This window comes from Camellia sinensis, chromosome 15, assembly GCF_055761805.1.
Source record: "Camellia sinensis isolate YWXY chromosome 15, ASM5576180v1, whole genome shotgun sequence".
Lineage (NCBI taxonomy): Eukaryota > Viridiplantae > Streptophyta > Magnoliopsida > Ericales > Theaceae > Camellia > Camellia sinensis.
In genome coordinates, this window is record NC_138975.1 from 50594653 (window position 1) to 50612389 (window position 17737).

The window sequence follows — 17737 nt, forward strand, 5'->3', positions numbered from 1 at the left end:
AATAAAACATGAACAGATAGTCAAACAGTCAAACAGATGGATTACAGATTAACATACATACTCAGTCAATTCAGTTCCAGTTTTCAGTCAGTCAGTTCAGTACTTTAATCAGTTCAGTTATCAGTCATGATCAGTTCAGTTTAACGGTAATTAATGTTTAGTGATAAACAGTGGTGAGGGTTATTACAGTCTCCCCTCCTTATAAAGAGTTTAGTCCTCTAAACTCGGTTTACCTTCGTTCTGGAAGAAAACAAGATTCAGTGGAAATAGTTCAGGATATCTTTTAGCCATGTCATCTTCCCTTTCCCAAGTGGCATACACGCCACCATGGTTCTGCTAGTCGACTTTTACCAGCGGGATTTCTTTGTTTCTCAGTTTCTTGATCCGTCTGTTTACAATCTGTATAGGTCGTTCCTCATAAGTGTAGTCATCACTCAGCACTATACGAGTAGGCTTTATTACATGGAAAGGATCCCGGAGGTAGTCTCTCAACATAGAAATGTGGAAGACGTTATGCATATGCTCCATTTAAGGAGGAAGTGCAACTTGATACGCCAGCGGATTGATTTTCTCAATAATCTCATATGGTCCGACGTATCTCGGTGCTAATTTGCCTTTGACTCCAAAACGAGTCTGGCCTTTCATTGGTGTCACTTTCACAAATACATGATCACCCACTTCATACTCTCTATCTCGTCTTCTGATATCAGCATAACTCTTTTGTCTGCTCTGTGCAGTTTTCAATCTCTGTTGTATCAGTTTCACTTTCTCGGTTGTTTCATATACACTCTCGGGCCCAAGCAAAGGCCCATCTCCAACTTCTGCCCAGCAAATCGGAGATCTACATTTTCTGTCATACAATGCCTCGAAAGGCGCCATGCCAATACTCAAGTGATAGCTGTTGTTATGAGCAAATTCAGCTAAGGGCAAATGATTTTCCCAGTTTCCCTGAAAATCAAGGACACACATTCTCAGTAAATCCTCCAGAGTCTGGATGGTCCTTTCTGACTGGCCATCTGTCTGAGGATGATAAGCACTACTCAGTCTCAGTTCAGTACCCAGTGCAGTCTGTAGGCTTTGCCAAAATCTCGATGTAAACTTCGAATCCCTGTCAGAAACAATGGACACAGGTACTCCATGCAGTCTAACAATTTCGTCAATATAGAGTGTAGCCAATTTGTCCACATTATAAATTGTCTTAACAGGCAAGAAGTGAGCAGATTTAGTCAGTCTATCAACAATAACCCAAATCGAGTCCATACCTTTACTGGAGCGAGGCAATCCCACTATAAAATCCATGGTGATATGCTCCCATTTCCACTCCGGTATCAGTAAGGGCTGCAATAAGCCTGCGGGTCGTTGATGTTCAGCTTTAACTTGTTGGCAATGAAGACATTTCGATACAAAATCAGCAATTTCTTTCTTCATTCCCGGCCACCAGAAATTCAGTTTCAGGTCTTGGTACATTTTCGTATTCCCTGGATGGATAGAAAATCTTGAGTTGTGGCCCTCTTGCAGAACCCTTCTTTTCAGTTCAGTATCATTTGGTACACACAGTCTTTCTTGAAATTTCAGTACATTATTCTCAAATTTGAATCCCGGTCTCGGTTTAGATTCTCTTTCTTCAATGATCTTCTTCAAGAAGTCATCCAGTTGCTGTTTCTCTTTAATCTCTTCAATCAGTGCCGGTTGAGCAGAAATAGCAGCTGAGGTTCCACCTTGTTCTCGCAAAACAATTTCAATTTCAGATTTTTCAAGGTCACAAAGCAACTCTCTCTGCCCGGTAAGCAAACAGGCTAAGTTTCCAATCGATTTCCGGCTTAGTGCATCGGCAACGGTATTGGCTTTTCCCGGATGGTACAATATCTGTAGGTCATAGTCTTTTATCAGTTCTAGCCATCTCCGCTATCTCATGTTCAGTTCTTTCTGTGTGAAGAAATACTTTAAACTCTTATGGTCGGTATATACTTCACATGTCACCCAATACAGATAGTGACGCCAGATTTTTAGTGCAAATACTACTGCAGCAAGTTCCAGATCATGGGTCGGGTAGTTCTTTTCATGCGGTCTCAGTTGTCGGGAAGCATAGGCAATTACTCTCCCATTCTGCATTAAAACACATCCCAAACCCTTATGAGAAGCATCACTAAATACAGTATAACCATCCGTACCTGAAGGTAAGGTAAGAACCGGTGCAGTCACAAGCCGAGTTTTCAACTCCTGGAAGGCAGATTCCCTTTGGTCAGTCCAGTCAAATGATACCCCCTTCTGAGTCAGTTGAGTCAACGGTAAAGCAATTTTGGAGAAATCTCTGACAAATCTTCTATAATATCCAGCCAAACCCAAAAAGTTTCGGACTTCAGTCACGTTGGTTGGTCTAGGCCAGTTCACTACAGCTTCGATTTTCTGCAGATCAACAGAAATTCTATCTTTGCTAACAACATGCCCCAAAAACATAACATGGTCAAGCCAAAATTCACATTTAGACAGTTTAGCATACAGTTTCTGTTCTCTTAAGGTTTGTAGGGCAAGTCTCAGATGATGTTCATGTTCTTCTATACTTTTGGAGTAAATCAATATGTCATCAATAAATAAAACACTAAAGTCATCAAGGTACGGTTTAAAATTTCTGTTCATGAGGTCCATAAATGCAGCTGGTGCATTCGTGACTCCAAAAGGCATAACTAAAAATTCTTAATGTCCATACCTCGTTCTAAAAGCAATTTTATCAATGTCATCTGATTTAACTTTCAACTGATGGTATCCGGATCTGAGATCAATCTTCGAAAATACTTTAGCACCCTGTAACTGATCAAACAGGTCATCAATGCGCGGTAATGGGTATTTATTCTTTACAGTTACCTTATTCAGTTCACGATAATCAATGCACAGTCTCAGTGAGCCATCTTTCTTCTTTACAAACAAAACAGGTGCGCCCCACGGTGAGGTACTAGGTCTGATGAACTTTTTGTCTAACAGTTCTTGCAATTGTACTTTCAGTTCTTTCAGTTCAGTTGGAGCCATTCGGTAAGGAGCCATTCGGTAAGGAGCTTTAGAAACTGGCTGTGTTCCGAGAATCACATCAACGGTAAATTCAATCTCCTTGTCAATCAAATCTCCTGGAAGATTATTTGGGAAAACGTCTAGGAATTCTCTGACTATAGGAATACAGTTCACATTAGCATTATCATCAGTAGACACAGTCAATACAGAACACAGATATCCCTTACAACCCTTTCTAATCAATTTTACAGCTTTCACAGATGAAATCATATACGGTGGAGGTACTACTCCAACCCCATTAAACACAAATTCAGGTAGACCAGGCGGATGGAAAACTACTTGTTTCGTTACACAGTCTATGGTGCCATGATATTTCGTTAACCAGTCCATTCCCAATATTACATCAAAATGATCAATGGTCAATGGCAGTAAATCGATAAACAGATGTGCATCTCCAACAATAATTTCACAAGCAGGGTACATGTATGCATAGGTCATAGATCCCCCAACGGGTGATGATACAGCTAACAGATAATTCATAGGTTCTAAGGGTCTATTCAATTTACGCGAAAAAGCATGCGACACATAAGAATACGTAGACCCCGAATCAATCAGTACATAAGCAGTCTAAGTACAAATAGAGAGAATACCTGACACAACGGTCTCGGTATTTTGGACGTCTCCTGGTACTAGGGCGAACACTCGGCCCTGCCTCATAGGCTCTTTCCTGGTAGCTTTGGGGTTCGGTTTCGGTATAACAGCTGATGCTGCTACGCTTGGTGTAGCTTTACTACTAGCTTGTGGAGTAGAGGGACAGTCTTTAACCATGTGGCCCACTTTGCCACACCTATAACAGGCTCCTGATATCTTGTAACAAACTCCCTTACGATTTTTACCACATTCAGAACAGGGCGGTATTGTACGGTTTCCTTGACTAGACGTAGTCGTTGACCCCATATTCTGTTTCTTGTTCAATGGACTATGCTTGCCTTTCTTAAACTTAAAACTCTGCCTTTTACCCCGCCATTCAGGCAATGGCGTTTCAGTTTTCAGTGCTTCAATATTTGATTCAGCCATCAAGGCTCTGTCAAGAACATTTACATAATTCGGTATTTTAAGAACATTTATTCGGTCAAGAATTGCAACATTAAGGCCGCCTTCAAATTTTCTGGCCTTCTTATACTCAGTATCCACCATATGCGGTGCATATCTAGCAAGCTCGGTGAATTTCGTCTCATATTCAGCAACGGACATTGTGCCCTGTCTCAGTTGTTCAAACTCAGTTACTTTTCTGTCCCTAACACACTGAGGGAAGTACTTTTCAAAGAAGGCTCCCTTGAATTGAGCCCAAGTCAGAACGGTATTTTCATCACGGATGAGCATCCACCACCTTCTAGCTTCTTCTTGCAATGTAAAGGTGGCTAACAGTACCTTGTGTGCTTTAGAGCACGGGAAAACTTCAAACAATTTTTCAGTCTCCAGAACCCATGCTTCAGCTTTTAACGGTTCTTGGCCTACCTGAAAGGACGGCGGTTTCATTTTGCTGAACTTATGGGTCAGTGCAATTATGTCCCCATCATTAACATTCATATTTTGTACATTCACATTCACATTTTGTTCCGGTTGTACCGGAGGAGGAGGAGGTAGGGGCTGTTGGTTCAGTTGTTGATCCAGTTTCGCAGTTATCAGTTCCATCATTTGCTCCAGTCTGGCCATTCTGGCCTCAGAGGATGAGGATTCAGTTTCATTTGCAGTGTTTGCGTTATCCATTTCACTATAAGCAGTTATAACAGTTTTAAACATAAGCAGTCATTTGTTTAACAGTTTAACACGTTAGCATATGAGATGCCCTAATTACTTTTCTAGGACACCCTATAGCTCATTTGGACACGTGTGTGCAGTATAACTCGTGGTAAGTATCGCTCTGATACCACTCTGTCACGACCCAAACCCGGTCCTATGGGTTTAGCACCGTAACCGGCCAGTAATCCGAGATTACCGAAGGCCTGCTGAACAGTTGTACAATGAAACAGAGTACAGGGCCTGGCGGAAGCCAAAACAGTAAAGAAACAATGCCCAATGAGCTGTGACAGTCTGCATGCAAAAAGACTTTCCAAACGTATTTACATTCAGTGGAAAGGTATACAAAATATATACAATCATTCAGAATAGGGACCCAATCCCTATGTAACGGTACAGTAAACATTCAGTCTATACAATCCATTCAGTTATTACAAAACAGCAAGACAGTACAGAAGGGGGGGTCCTAAAACACCCCTAAGCCTTAGTATGATAGGCTTGGAACCTCGCAGTGAGGCACGGCAGTTGGCTTGACAAAACTGGAGTAACCCTGACGCTCCTAGCCGCGGTCTGGTGCCTGTACAACTACATATATATATGAGCAGTGAGCTAAAGCCCAGTGAATAACATAATGCGTAAAGAGGTTAAGAATGAATGTCCTTACAGTATGAAAACAGTTCATTAAATCAGTATTTCAGTCGTTCAGTCAGTACAGTCATATGTGGTACATCCATTAGCATAACAGTACAATAAACAGTAGGTCTTAAAAGACCGAGCAGTAAATGATGGCCATCAGTCAGTAAACAGTAGTGGTTCCAACAAGGGAACCGACAGAGAATTCTGTCACAGTAACAGTAAACAGTAGGTGCTAAGGATGCCACAATACAGTTCAGAATATAGGACATACATTCATTCAGTTAACAGTAATCAGTTCAATAAACAGTACAGTTCAGTTGTTTAGAAGATAATCATTTGTGAACATATCTTTACACAATCGTTACTCACAGAGTTTGGGCTACAGTATGCCAGAGCGTGTCTCCCCAGTCGCCAACCCTACACAGTTAACAGATTGAACACACTAAGCTACACAGCTGGGAAAGATAATAACTTGATCCCTAATTTGCCTCGGTGTGTTCTACATCTATGCCCTCAATAAGATGTCTTAAACTAGGCCTAAGAATGCCTAGGATGAGATGAGGATGCAAAGATGTGATCAGAAAACAGTTTCAGGAGTTTTCAGAAAAACAGAGTCCCGCTCGAGCTCAGGTTTCCCTGCTCGAGCGGTCATGCAACAAAGGTACATGCTCGAGCGTCAAATCTCCCACTCCAGCGTACTGTAAAAGTACTAGATGGGTGAAATCTCCGCTCGACGGACGCTCGACGCCCACTCGAGCTTGAGACACATGACTCCGCTCGAGCGCCCAATCCTCCGCTCGAGCGAACTGTAAAACAGTGCAGAGATACTGGATGCTCGGATTCCTCGCTCGAGCGTCACTAGCCCACGCTTGAGTGGAAGTGCAGAATCTGGAAAACCCAGATTGCACCTCCAAGCTCAAACCAAGTTTTAATAACTCAAAACTCGACCGCTTGGGCTAAATTTCCAGAAAACATTTGTAAACACATAGAATAACATGGTTCAAAGCTCAATTTGAGAAAACAAAGCCCAAGGGTGTTTAATTCAAATCCAATTTCAAACCATTTTTCAAGAACAATCCTCAAACATGACATGCATGATCTTTAAATAACTTTCAAGCTTTAAAACATGCTCTAATGAGCCAATTGATTCACAAACATGATGAAAACATGGCCTACACTCAAAACATGGACATGCATGTGACAATTTGCCATGAACTCAACTCAAAATCCAACAATACTAACATGCATGCATGAATTATGCTCTATTTCAACATATGAAGCTATTTCATGACTCAATCCACTAAATTTGAAATGAATCATGTAAGAACAAGCTCAAACACATCAATAAAGGTTGATTTCTCTTACATATGTCTTCAATTAAAGGCAAGGGAACTAGATTAGCAACCACACTTCAATTTCCTTCAAATTCTAAGCAATATTGAGATGAAATCAACTCCTCAAGTCTCTCTCTCTCTATCGACTAAGGTAAGGAGAATGGCTGAGCAAATGTGTTATGTGATCAAGTGTAATGAAGCTCACAATGAATCAAGTAGTGGCCACTAAGGCTAATTTGGTAAATAAGGCCAACTTAAGCAATTGATCAATATTTAATCTAATTTAGTCATACTAAATCGAATTTCAGATAGACATACCATAAAATCACATAAATCATGATGATCGAGAAACATTAATCAATTCCCGGTTCGGCCGCCGATAAGGCCTTCAATTAGCAGTTTAAACACTAAAACATGAACAGATAGTCAAACAGTCAAACAGATGGATTACAGATTAACATACATACTCAGTCAATTCAGTTCCAGTTTTCAGTCAGTCAGTTCAGTACTTTAATCAGTTCAGTTATCAGTCATGATCAGTTCAGTTTAACGGTAATCAATGTTTAGCGGTAAGCAGTGGTGATGGTTATTACAAGATGGAAGTATAAATTCCGAGTGAATAAGGTCGAGATGGAAGTGTAAATTCCCCAAAAAGAGTGGATCCAAAGGAATCTAATTGTCGCTACAGAGTTTGACAACAAGTGGGAACACCAAGGGGTTGATGCTCTCGGCAGGGTTGCTAGAAAGAATGAAAAAAGAGATGAAATAATTGACAAATGCAACCAGATACAAATTGCCATGGTAACTCAGGACAACTACGGAGTTGTGGCTATCCTTTGTAATATCACCCATATTTGGTTGCATGTCCTTGAAAAATACTTCAGTCACGAGAGGTAGGTTGTTTTGTCTCTCTTCAACCTCTCTTAGAGTGATTCCTCAGTTCTGGGATCATACCAAGAGCCATACTTTTGTGCCTCTCGAAAGGCACCTTGGAGAGCAGTAACGGCAGTTTGCTCTGCAGCAGTCAGGGATGTAGGATCAAAAGGGGTAATCCCCATGGGTGCTTAGACATAAGAGGATAGCAATATCCTCAAGAGTTGGGGTTATCTCCCCCTAAGCAAGAACAAATGGATGGGTGTCGCGACTCCAACGGGAAACGGCCACATCCGTATTGGTCTGTACCTTATGCAAAGACAACTTCCTCGAAATCAAGATAGCATTAAAGAGACGAACAACCCTTAAACGCTGCTCGAAGTCATTGTCCACAATGACGTCATCGACCCAAAGGAACCAGTCAATCAGAGCGCCTAAGTGAGTGCGGTAATAGATATATGAATGGGAAAAGTCACCGCGCTCAACCCAAAACCACAACACTAAGATAGGGTTGACCATGTCAACATCATCCACAGAAGCCTTGTGAAAAAGGAGCAAAGGTTCTTCTACAGAAGGGGCATCAGGAACAAAAGAGTCAATAGCCTTCTAGAATGGGTTGGCAAGCCCCCAAAGTATGGGGCCTTTCTCCACTCAGCATTGGGTGGGACAGCCCTGTCGACTAAGAACCTAGTGATGGCCATGAAGAAGAATAAAGAAAGGAGAAGAATACTTTGGAATAAAGGGATTAGAGAGAGAAGAAGACAAGAAGATGGATTATAGTGAAAGTGAGGAACTAGTGGACCCAGGGGGCATTATTTATAAAGAAATCAGTGAAAAGGTGCCAACACGTTTCCCCAAAACCATTATGACCCGTTAGTCAAACACACCTTTTCAGAGTCATCATGACCCTACGAAACCGATGCAATTTCTAACCCCACCAATGCGACATCATGTACGCGTAGGAAGCAAGGGGCATATCTCCCATGCGCGCAGGTAACAAATGTAGAGGGTCAGAAATTATGGTCCAATTATGGGCCTAAGGCTTGAGGTCGCCCCTTTTAAGCGACCAAGAATAACTGAAGAAGCATGGGCTAAAGCTCAAGGAAAGTGGGCCAATAGTGGGACGCTACAGGTCCGACCTGCCAAAGATCTGAATAGACTCCACGAAAGAAAATGTCTAAGTCAAGTTACGGAGGCAACACTTGCCGCGTCAAGTTACTGAGGCACTTTTCCTCAGTATTGCCATTTCCAATATTGTCGGTTCCATTGCCATCTAAAGTTGCTGAGGAAAAGAGAAAACCAAAGCAACTAAGTTGCAGAGGCAACACTTGCAGTGGTCAAGTTGCTGAGGCACTTTGCTTTAGTGCCGCTATTCTCAATATTGTCGATTTCGCCGCCATTTCAAGTTGCTGAGGGAAAGAGAAAACCGAAACAACTAAGTTGCAGAGGCTACATTTGCAATGGTCAAGTTGCTGAGGCACTTTAACTTAGCGTTGCCATTCCTAATATTGTTGGTTCCACAGCTATCTAAAGTTGCTAAGGGAAAGAGAAAACTGAACTAACTAAGTTGCAAAGGCAACACTTGCAACGACCAAGTTGCGGAGGTATTTTGTCGGCGCTTCCATCTCTAATATTGTCAGGGCTGCCATCTGAACTTGCCGCGGGAATGACTACCGCAGCAACTACAGCCTCTACAACTAACATGTGGAAGGACCACCCCGCCAAGGTGATAGCAACCTTTGGGAGAAGCTTCCTCTCCACAAGTAGAGAGGCTCATGCTTAGCACTGATAGCAGGCCCCAAGGCATTACTAGCCTAGGGCTAATAGCAGGCACCCAAAGTCTTTTTTAGTTCAACGCTGATAGCAGGCCCCGAAGCTCACTAGCATGGCGCTAATAGCAGGCCCCAGGCTTACTGGTTAGAGCTGATAGCAGGCCCAGATATACTAATATACCGCGATAATCCCACGAAGATGGGAGTAGGGTAGCCTGAGCGCAAAGGACTCCCTTTCCATTTACCCAGGTCATGGACCTGCCTTAGTCTCATAGGCAAGACTAAGAAAGCCTCCTTGGGCTTGGTACTAAGGCACAACATGGTTGATAGTAGGCTTGGCTGTGGCCATCACCCTGAGAAGTTAGGGAGTTTGTGGTTAAGTGGCTCAGAGTGGAGACTTCGCTGAGGTGAACACGAACGCATGGCTGATAGCAGGCTATGAAACCCTGAGAATACATGTACTAGCTAAATAGAATTGAGAAAGCAAATACAGCAACGAGGTTTATCGCTATAAGTGCACTTGCTGAGGTTCGAGCTGAGAAGGCAAGTGTAGCGGCAAACACTCCCGCCGCAACTGTACTTGCTGAGACTTAAAAGGTAGTTGCAGTGCTAAACACTCCCGCTGCAATTGCACTTTCTGAGGCATTTGTGCCAAACTAGTAAATGCAGCCTCAAACTCGGCCACTGAAGAACTCGACTGCTTAAGCTGACAAAACTGGTCTCTCAGCTTCTCCCTGACTGCTGGAGATAAGAACTTCTCCTGGAAAGCATTCACAAAAGCCTCCCATGTACCTCCTATACGACCCTTAGTAAACTTCCACCACTGACCCGCATCCCCCTTCAACTGGAAAGATGCCAAGGTCACTTTCAACCCCTCGTCTTCGATGCCAAGCATCTCAAACGTCTTCGTTGTCTGTTCGAGCCATTCATCTGCCTTAAGCGGCTCTTTAGGATCACCCACAAATTCATCCGGGTTAGACCGGAAGAACTCCCTCTTCAGAAAGGAAGGTCCTGCATCCGCAACAACAACCTGAGCTTGATTCTCAGCTCTGAGAATGCCTACTGACTCCCTGAATGCCCCTGCTATCTCTCGGGCTAGAGCGCCCATAGCCTGCTGGCCTACTGGCTCGACCACATTGGCCTGGCCAATTCCCTCTTGAACTGCCGGAATCTCCTCTGGCACAGGCACCTCCTGCCTACCCGGCCTACCACGCCTACCGCATCCTCGTCCTCGTCCTGACATCCTAATAAAGGAAACAAAGACATTAGCACATTAATAAATGTGCTGAAGCTAAACACTCACGTCCTAATGCATTGGACAACAATAATTCATTCCACGTAAGCACATAATCACATAAGCACCTACGAATTTCATTCTCGGATAATGATAGTCCCAATGCGTTACTATAGTTCCGGTTGGAAGCAGCAGTGATCAAGTGCCTTTCCAACAAGACTACTAGAAACTCAAGGGTCCAATCATCATCCCAGAAACTACATTCCATACCCACATAATCACATAAACATGTTATCACATAAGCATATAACGTTACACTAAGTCTCTATCAAACGAGACGAACCCATTGTGATACTAATCACTTCCCACGTACCCAAAGTATTCAAACCCGGTACGCTCTGATACCAAGTTGTAACGCCCTCAAAAATATACCCATTATATATATCATTGACATGCATTATTTAAAGAAAACACTTTAATAATTCATTATAATATCCATCAGAGTCTTACTAAACAAAAGCATTACATGTAACATCAAAGTAAATGCCCTACCGGCTTACATCTTTCCAAGCCAACACTTGGACACAAAGTATGAGTTCTAACTCAAATATAAATGAAGCCCTAGGCTTGAGTGTTTACATGTACTAGCAATGAAAACAAATAACTAAAAATAGTCTTCAAAATTCAAGTCCTTCCAAGCTAAGTCCTTGGAGGTAGCTTATCACCTGAACCTGAAAATGATGTTCCCATAAAGGGTGAGCCACAGCCCAGTAGAAATATACTAAACCACATATAAGCAATGAATAAAGCAATAACATTCAACAGATGGTTAACCAAGATAATCAATTACTTCATTTTACAGTCTCATGACACTATTGTCTATGACACGTTTTACTTTCCAATTTTATCAACATGGCTCAGAACCTGGCCAAACTTACAACAGTGAATTACATATATCATATTCACATCCTTCCAATATCAACAAACAAATGAGACTCAAGCTCAAATCAAAACACATCATACTTCTAGATTGATACACATTTTAGTGCTGTATCAATAAAACACTTCTATATAAATAAGCACACATAAAAGTGATGCTAATGGAGTCCATCCCCTATCTCCTCCCAAACAAAATCCGGTTTAGAGGTCCATCCCCTATCTTCCCCTAAACCGTGGAGTACATCCCCTATCTCCTCCCACACAAAACAATGTATGCAAATGCAATGCTCAATCAATACACGTATTTTCTGTATCAATGCAATAGTCAAAATTAATGACTTAACCAATGTGATTAGTTTCAGTTATTCCTAATCCACATGCAATGTCTACAACAATCACGACTATCCTCCACCGATAGCCTAAAACAGTTATTTCTAAACTGAAAATAACTATGTCAACAATTCAATAGACAAATGATTCAAATTATCCAACTACGCCATTTAATCAATGAATTCCCCAATTCCATGAATTTAACCATCTTTTCCCAATTCCATGAATTAATTATACAAATTAATTTAATAATACAACTAGGGTTTTTCCCAAAATTTACCAAAGTATCCCCAACATATCAAAATACCAAAACTTAGAACAAAGCCTATAAAATGGAGTAGGAAATCCCTACCTCGAAGAAAACAACCCAAATGGTGAAGACAGAGATGAGTGCCCAAATACCAATGTGCTCCAAATCGCCAAATGTTCAGATTAAATGAAAGCCCTCGACTCCCTCTATATTTTTAATAAAGCAACTAGGGTAGAAACACCCTCTAAATAGATCAAATCTAAGAAAGAAGGTGAGTAGGGAGAGAGAGAAGTCGGACCTAGGGTTTGGAATCAAAAGAAGATGAAAAAGACAGATCAAAACCCGCTGCTGTGTATATAAACTAGACAGGCTCGCTCGAGCGAAGACTTGGTCGCTCGAGCGACCAGACACAGAGAAGCTACGCTCGAGCCAAGGAAGCCTTGCTCGAGCCAACAACCCAAAAGCTCACTCGAGCGAAAGAAAACTCGATCGGGCGAAGAACTCAAACCCTCAGGTCTGTAACCAGACACACGCTCGAGCGAAGGAACTATCGCTCGAGCGAAGAATGAACTAACACGCTCGAGCGAAGAAAAGCTCGCTCGAGCCAAGAATGCACAGCTACAGGTCCAAATCAGACGCAACCTCTCGCTCGAGCTACCAAACCCCGGCTTGAGCGAAGAACCAAAAAAAACAGCTCGCTCGAGCGACAAACTCCTCGCTCGAGCGACAAACTCCTCGCTCGAGCGAAGATCCAAAATTCTGGACAGCAACACTTGGTTTCTAAACCCAACCAACCTGAAACAAACCTGCCCAACACATCCTATAAGTCCAAATGAGAAAATAAGGGACAACAACAACAATTATACAATGACAAAATCTACGGAACCTAAGTCCGGATGCAATAATCAAATGGGAGAAGACCGGGGTCGCTATAACCTCCCCCCTTCAAAGAATTTCGTCCCCGAAATTAAGCATAAGTTTTTGAAAACAGATTCTTTTTTTTTTTTTTGACAATTCATTAGTAAACATCTTGACCCAAAACTGGTCATTGCATCTCTTTATCAAGAGGCATCTCACATTAAATATATAACACAACATATATCTCAACCTGTATCATTATTATGCATTATTCCTTTCAATGTTAACAATTCCCATATCATATTCAATCGCATGATATATATAACACATTCAACAATGTACTCAACAGATGCAATATTACACTAAACTTCTATAATGAAGCAAGTTTCAAGATACACCCATTTACCAATACAAACTCAATGTTTTACAACTTAAGACATATATAAAGCTCTTAAGTTCAACAATATAACAGAATCTAATTATAAGATTACAAATCAACAAACATGTCCGGATATTTCTGGCGGACTTCCAACTCACGTTCCCAAGTGGCTTCCTCCACTCCGTGGTGTTTCCACAAAACATTGACCAAAGGGATGGTTTTGCCTCGCAAAACTTGATCCCGCCTATCCAAGACCCGAACCGGTCTCTCCTCATATGAAACATCCTCATCAATCACTAAATCAGTCCAATCCAACACATGTGATGGATCCGGCTCATACTTCCGAAGCATACTCACATGAAACACATCATGTACTCCGAACAACTGCGGTGGTAAAGCTAAACGATAAGCAGCCTCGCCAATCCTCTCAAGGATCTCAAACGGACCAATGAACCGAGGGGACAACTTCCCGCTCTTCCCAAATCTCATCAAACCCCGTCTAGGTGATATCTTCAGAAAGACATGATCACCCACCTCAAACACCAAAGATCTCCTCCTACGGTCTGCATAAGATTTCTGACGACTCTGTGCTGTAACAAGTCTCTTACGGATAAGCTCAACTTTCTCCGTTGTTTCCCTCACGAACTTCGGACCCAACAGAGGTGCATCACCCACCTCGGCCCAACAAACAGGAGATCTACACGGTCAGCCATACAAGGCCTCAAATGATGCCATACCGATACTAGACTGGAAGCTGTTGTTGTAGGCAAACTCCACCAACGGCAAGTGCCTCTCCCACGACCCACTAAAGTCTAGAACACAACCCCGTAGCATATCCTCAAGGATCTGAATAGTATGCTCGGACTGCCCGTCAGTCTGAGGATGGTAAGCCGTGCTAAAGGTCAACTTAGTGCCTAAGGCACGCTGCAAACTCTGCCACAACCTGGCAGTAAAACGAGGATCTCTATCTGAGACGATCGTCACTGGAACCCCGTGTAACCTCACTATGTCCCGAATGTACAAGTCGGCAAGATGATCTACTAAATCTCTCACGCGCATAGGAATGAAGTGCGCCGACTTAGTCAACCGGTCTACAACCACCCAAATAGCATCACTACCCCGCTGAGTCCTCGGAAGACCCACAATGAAGTCCATAGTGACGTGTTCCCACTTCCACTCGGCAATAGGCAAGGGTTGCAACAAACCCGCTGGCCTCTGATGTTCGGCCTTCACTTGCTGACAAGTAAGGCACTTAGATACGAAAGCTGCCACATCTCTCTTCATACCCCGCCACCAGAACTGGCGACCCAAATCCCGATACATCTTAGTGCCTCCCGGATGCACCGCAAGGCGTGAATGATGAAAATCTCGGAGTACCTCCTCTCGACAAGACTCCGGCACAAACAGACGGTCTTGGTATCTCACACTGAGGTCGGGATACACTGCCAAACCCTTCTCAACCTTCCCACCAGAAATCTTCTCATAGAGGGTTTCTACCTCAAGGTCACCCCTCTGAGCCTCTAACACTCGAGTCACGAGTGTAGGCTGTACCACAAAAGAAAACAAGGCCGCAGCCTCTACGGATTCGCCCAGGAGTAAGTCAAACTCCCCAAGTGTACCCAACATCTCCCATTCTCGGATGGCTATACTAGCTATGACACCAACAGGTTTTCTGCTAAGGGCATCGGCCACCACATTGGCCTTTCCCGGATGATAATGCAACTCAAAGTCATAATCCTCTATAAATTCCATCCACCTCCTCTGCCTCAAGTTCAAATCTTTCTGTGTAAACAAATATTTCAGACTCTTATGATCCGAGAACACCTCGAACCTCTCACCATAAAGATAATGCCTCCAAATCTTCAAGGCAAATATCACAGCTGCTAACTCTAGATCATGCGTAGGGTAATTCTGCTCGTGAATTTTCAACTGACGTGAGCCATAGGCAACTACTTTCCCTTCTTGCATTAACACACAACCCAGACCCTCTCGTGAGGCATCACAATAGACTGCATAACCCAACCCTCTCTCTGGAATAATCAATACTGGAGCGGTGGTCAGTCTAACTTTTAACTCCTGGAACGACTTTTCACAAGTCTTACCCCATACAAATTTGACTCCCTTCCGAGTCAGTCTAGTCAACGGTGACGCTAACCTGGAGAAATCTTTCACAAACCGACGGTAATACCCAGCTAATCCCAGAAAACTGCGGATCTCAAACACACTCTTAGGCTGTGCCCAATCCTGCACTGCCTCAACCTTGGATGCATCAACAGACACCCCTTCCCCGGATACCACGTGGCCTAAGAATTTGACTTCCCTCAGCCAGAACTCACACTTCCCAAACTTGGCATACAGCCTATGGGCTCTAAGTAACTCAAGCACCACTCTCAAGTGTTCCTCGTGCTCCTCCTCAGAAGGCGAATAGATAAGGATATCATCCACAAAAACGACTACAAACCGATCCAAGAATTTCCGGAAGATCCGGTTCATCAAATCCATAAAAACTGCCGGTGCATTGGTGAGCCCAAATGGCATCACCAGAAACTCATAGTGGCCATACCGTGTACGGAATGCCGTCTTCGGAATATCCTCCTCCCTGACCCTCAACTGGTGGTAACCCGATCTCAAGTCTATCTTAGAGAAACAACGGGAACCCTTCAACTGGTCAAACAGATCATCTATACGAGGCATAGGGTACTTATTCTTAACCGTAGCCCGATTCAATTTCCGGTAATCTATACAAAGTCTCAGAGCACCACCTTTCTTTTTAACAAAGAGGGCCGGTGCTCCCCACAGCGAAACACTAGGACGTATAAAGCCCTTATCTAGCAACTCCTGGAGCTGAATCTTCAACTCAACTAACTCGGCTGGGGCAAAACGATAAGGTGCCATAGAAATCGGCGCCGTGCCGGGCACTAGGTCAATAGAGAACTCAATCTCTCGATGCGGTGGCAAACCAACAAGATCCTCAGGAAAGACGTCCGAGTACTCACAAACCACCCTTGGCAACACAACCTGAGACTCATCATCCTCACTAATCGAAAGGTTAGCAAGTAGACCACTAAGCTCACTCCGTCCTCGCGGAACATACCCCGGTGGCAACACATTACCCACCCGGTAGCCCAGAAAATGAAAATACTCTCCGCTCACGGTACAACAAGTGACCCTCTAGCGGTAGCAATCAATAACTGCCCGGTATGATGATAACCAGTCCATACCCAAAATAACATCGAAACCTCTCATAGGCATAACTACAAAGGAAAATGGGATTCTATGGTAATCAACCTCTATATCACAACCCCTAACACCGTGTTTCAAAATCAATTCACCCCCAAGAGGTGACACTACACAAATAGGAGATGCTAACTGTGCTAACTCCAACTCCAAAACAGATGCAAATGCAGCAGACACAAAGGAATGAGATGCACCCGTATCAATCAAAACATTAGCAATCGAGTTGCAAAACAAGAAGGTACCTCTCACTATTGATGGTGCCGGCACAAGATCCTGCGCGGTAACAGCATACATGCGCCCAGACAACCTCTGATCAACCTGCTCACCCCTAGGAGCATAAGATTGCTGCACCGACTGGGACGATGAAGCCCCCTGATTGGCCCTCGAGGCCTGACCCGACTGAGCTGGCTGCTGACCCTGAATCGGCCTCAAACCAGATGCACCAGATGTGCCACCCAACTGCGGGCAATACCTCTTCATATGCCCTGGATGACCACACTGATAACACGAGAGTGGCTGGCCTCTACCCTGACTCTGGCTCTGAGATCGAGCCGAAGATGATGCTGTTCTCTGCACTCCTCCCCTCTGAGGACAAACTGGAGACTTGTGGCCCAGCTGGCCACACTTGAAACAGGTAATGTCTCCCTGACTGCCTTTTCCCGAACTGGCACTCGGCACAGGAAAATTCGATCTAGAAAAGCTACCCTGAGACTGCTGAGGATTAAAACCCTTCTGTCTCCTACCATCACTCTGACCATCTTGACTCCTTTAGGAGCCCTTCTGTCCTTCCTCCTCCTCCTGCATCATAATTTCCATGTGGGCTGCAGCATCAACCATACGCCCATAATCCCGAATCATAGTTCCCCCAACTCTCAACTTCTTCTCAAACTCAATACAACGGCGTTCCTCAGACGCCACCAACTCAGGTGCAAACCTGGACAAACTAGTAAATGCAGCCTCAAACTCGGCCACTGAAGAACTCGACTGCTTAAGCTGACAAAACTGGTCTCTCAGCTTCTCCCTGACTGCTGGAGATAAGAACTTCTCCTGGAAAGCATTCACAAAAGCCTCCCATGTACCTCCTATACGACC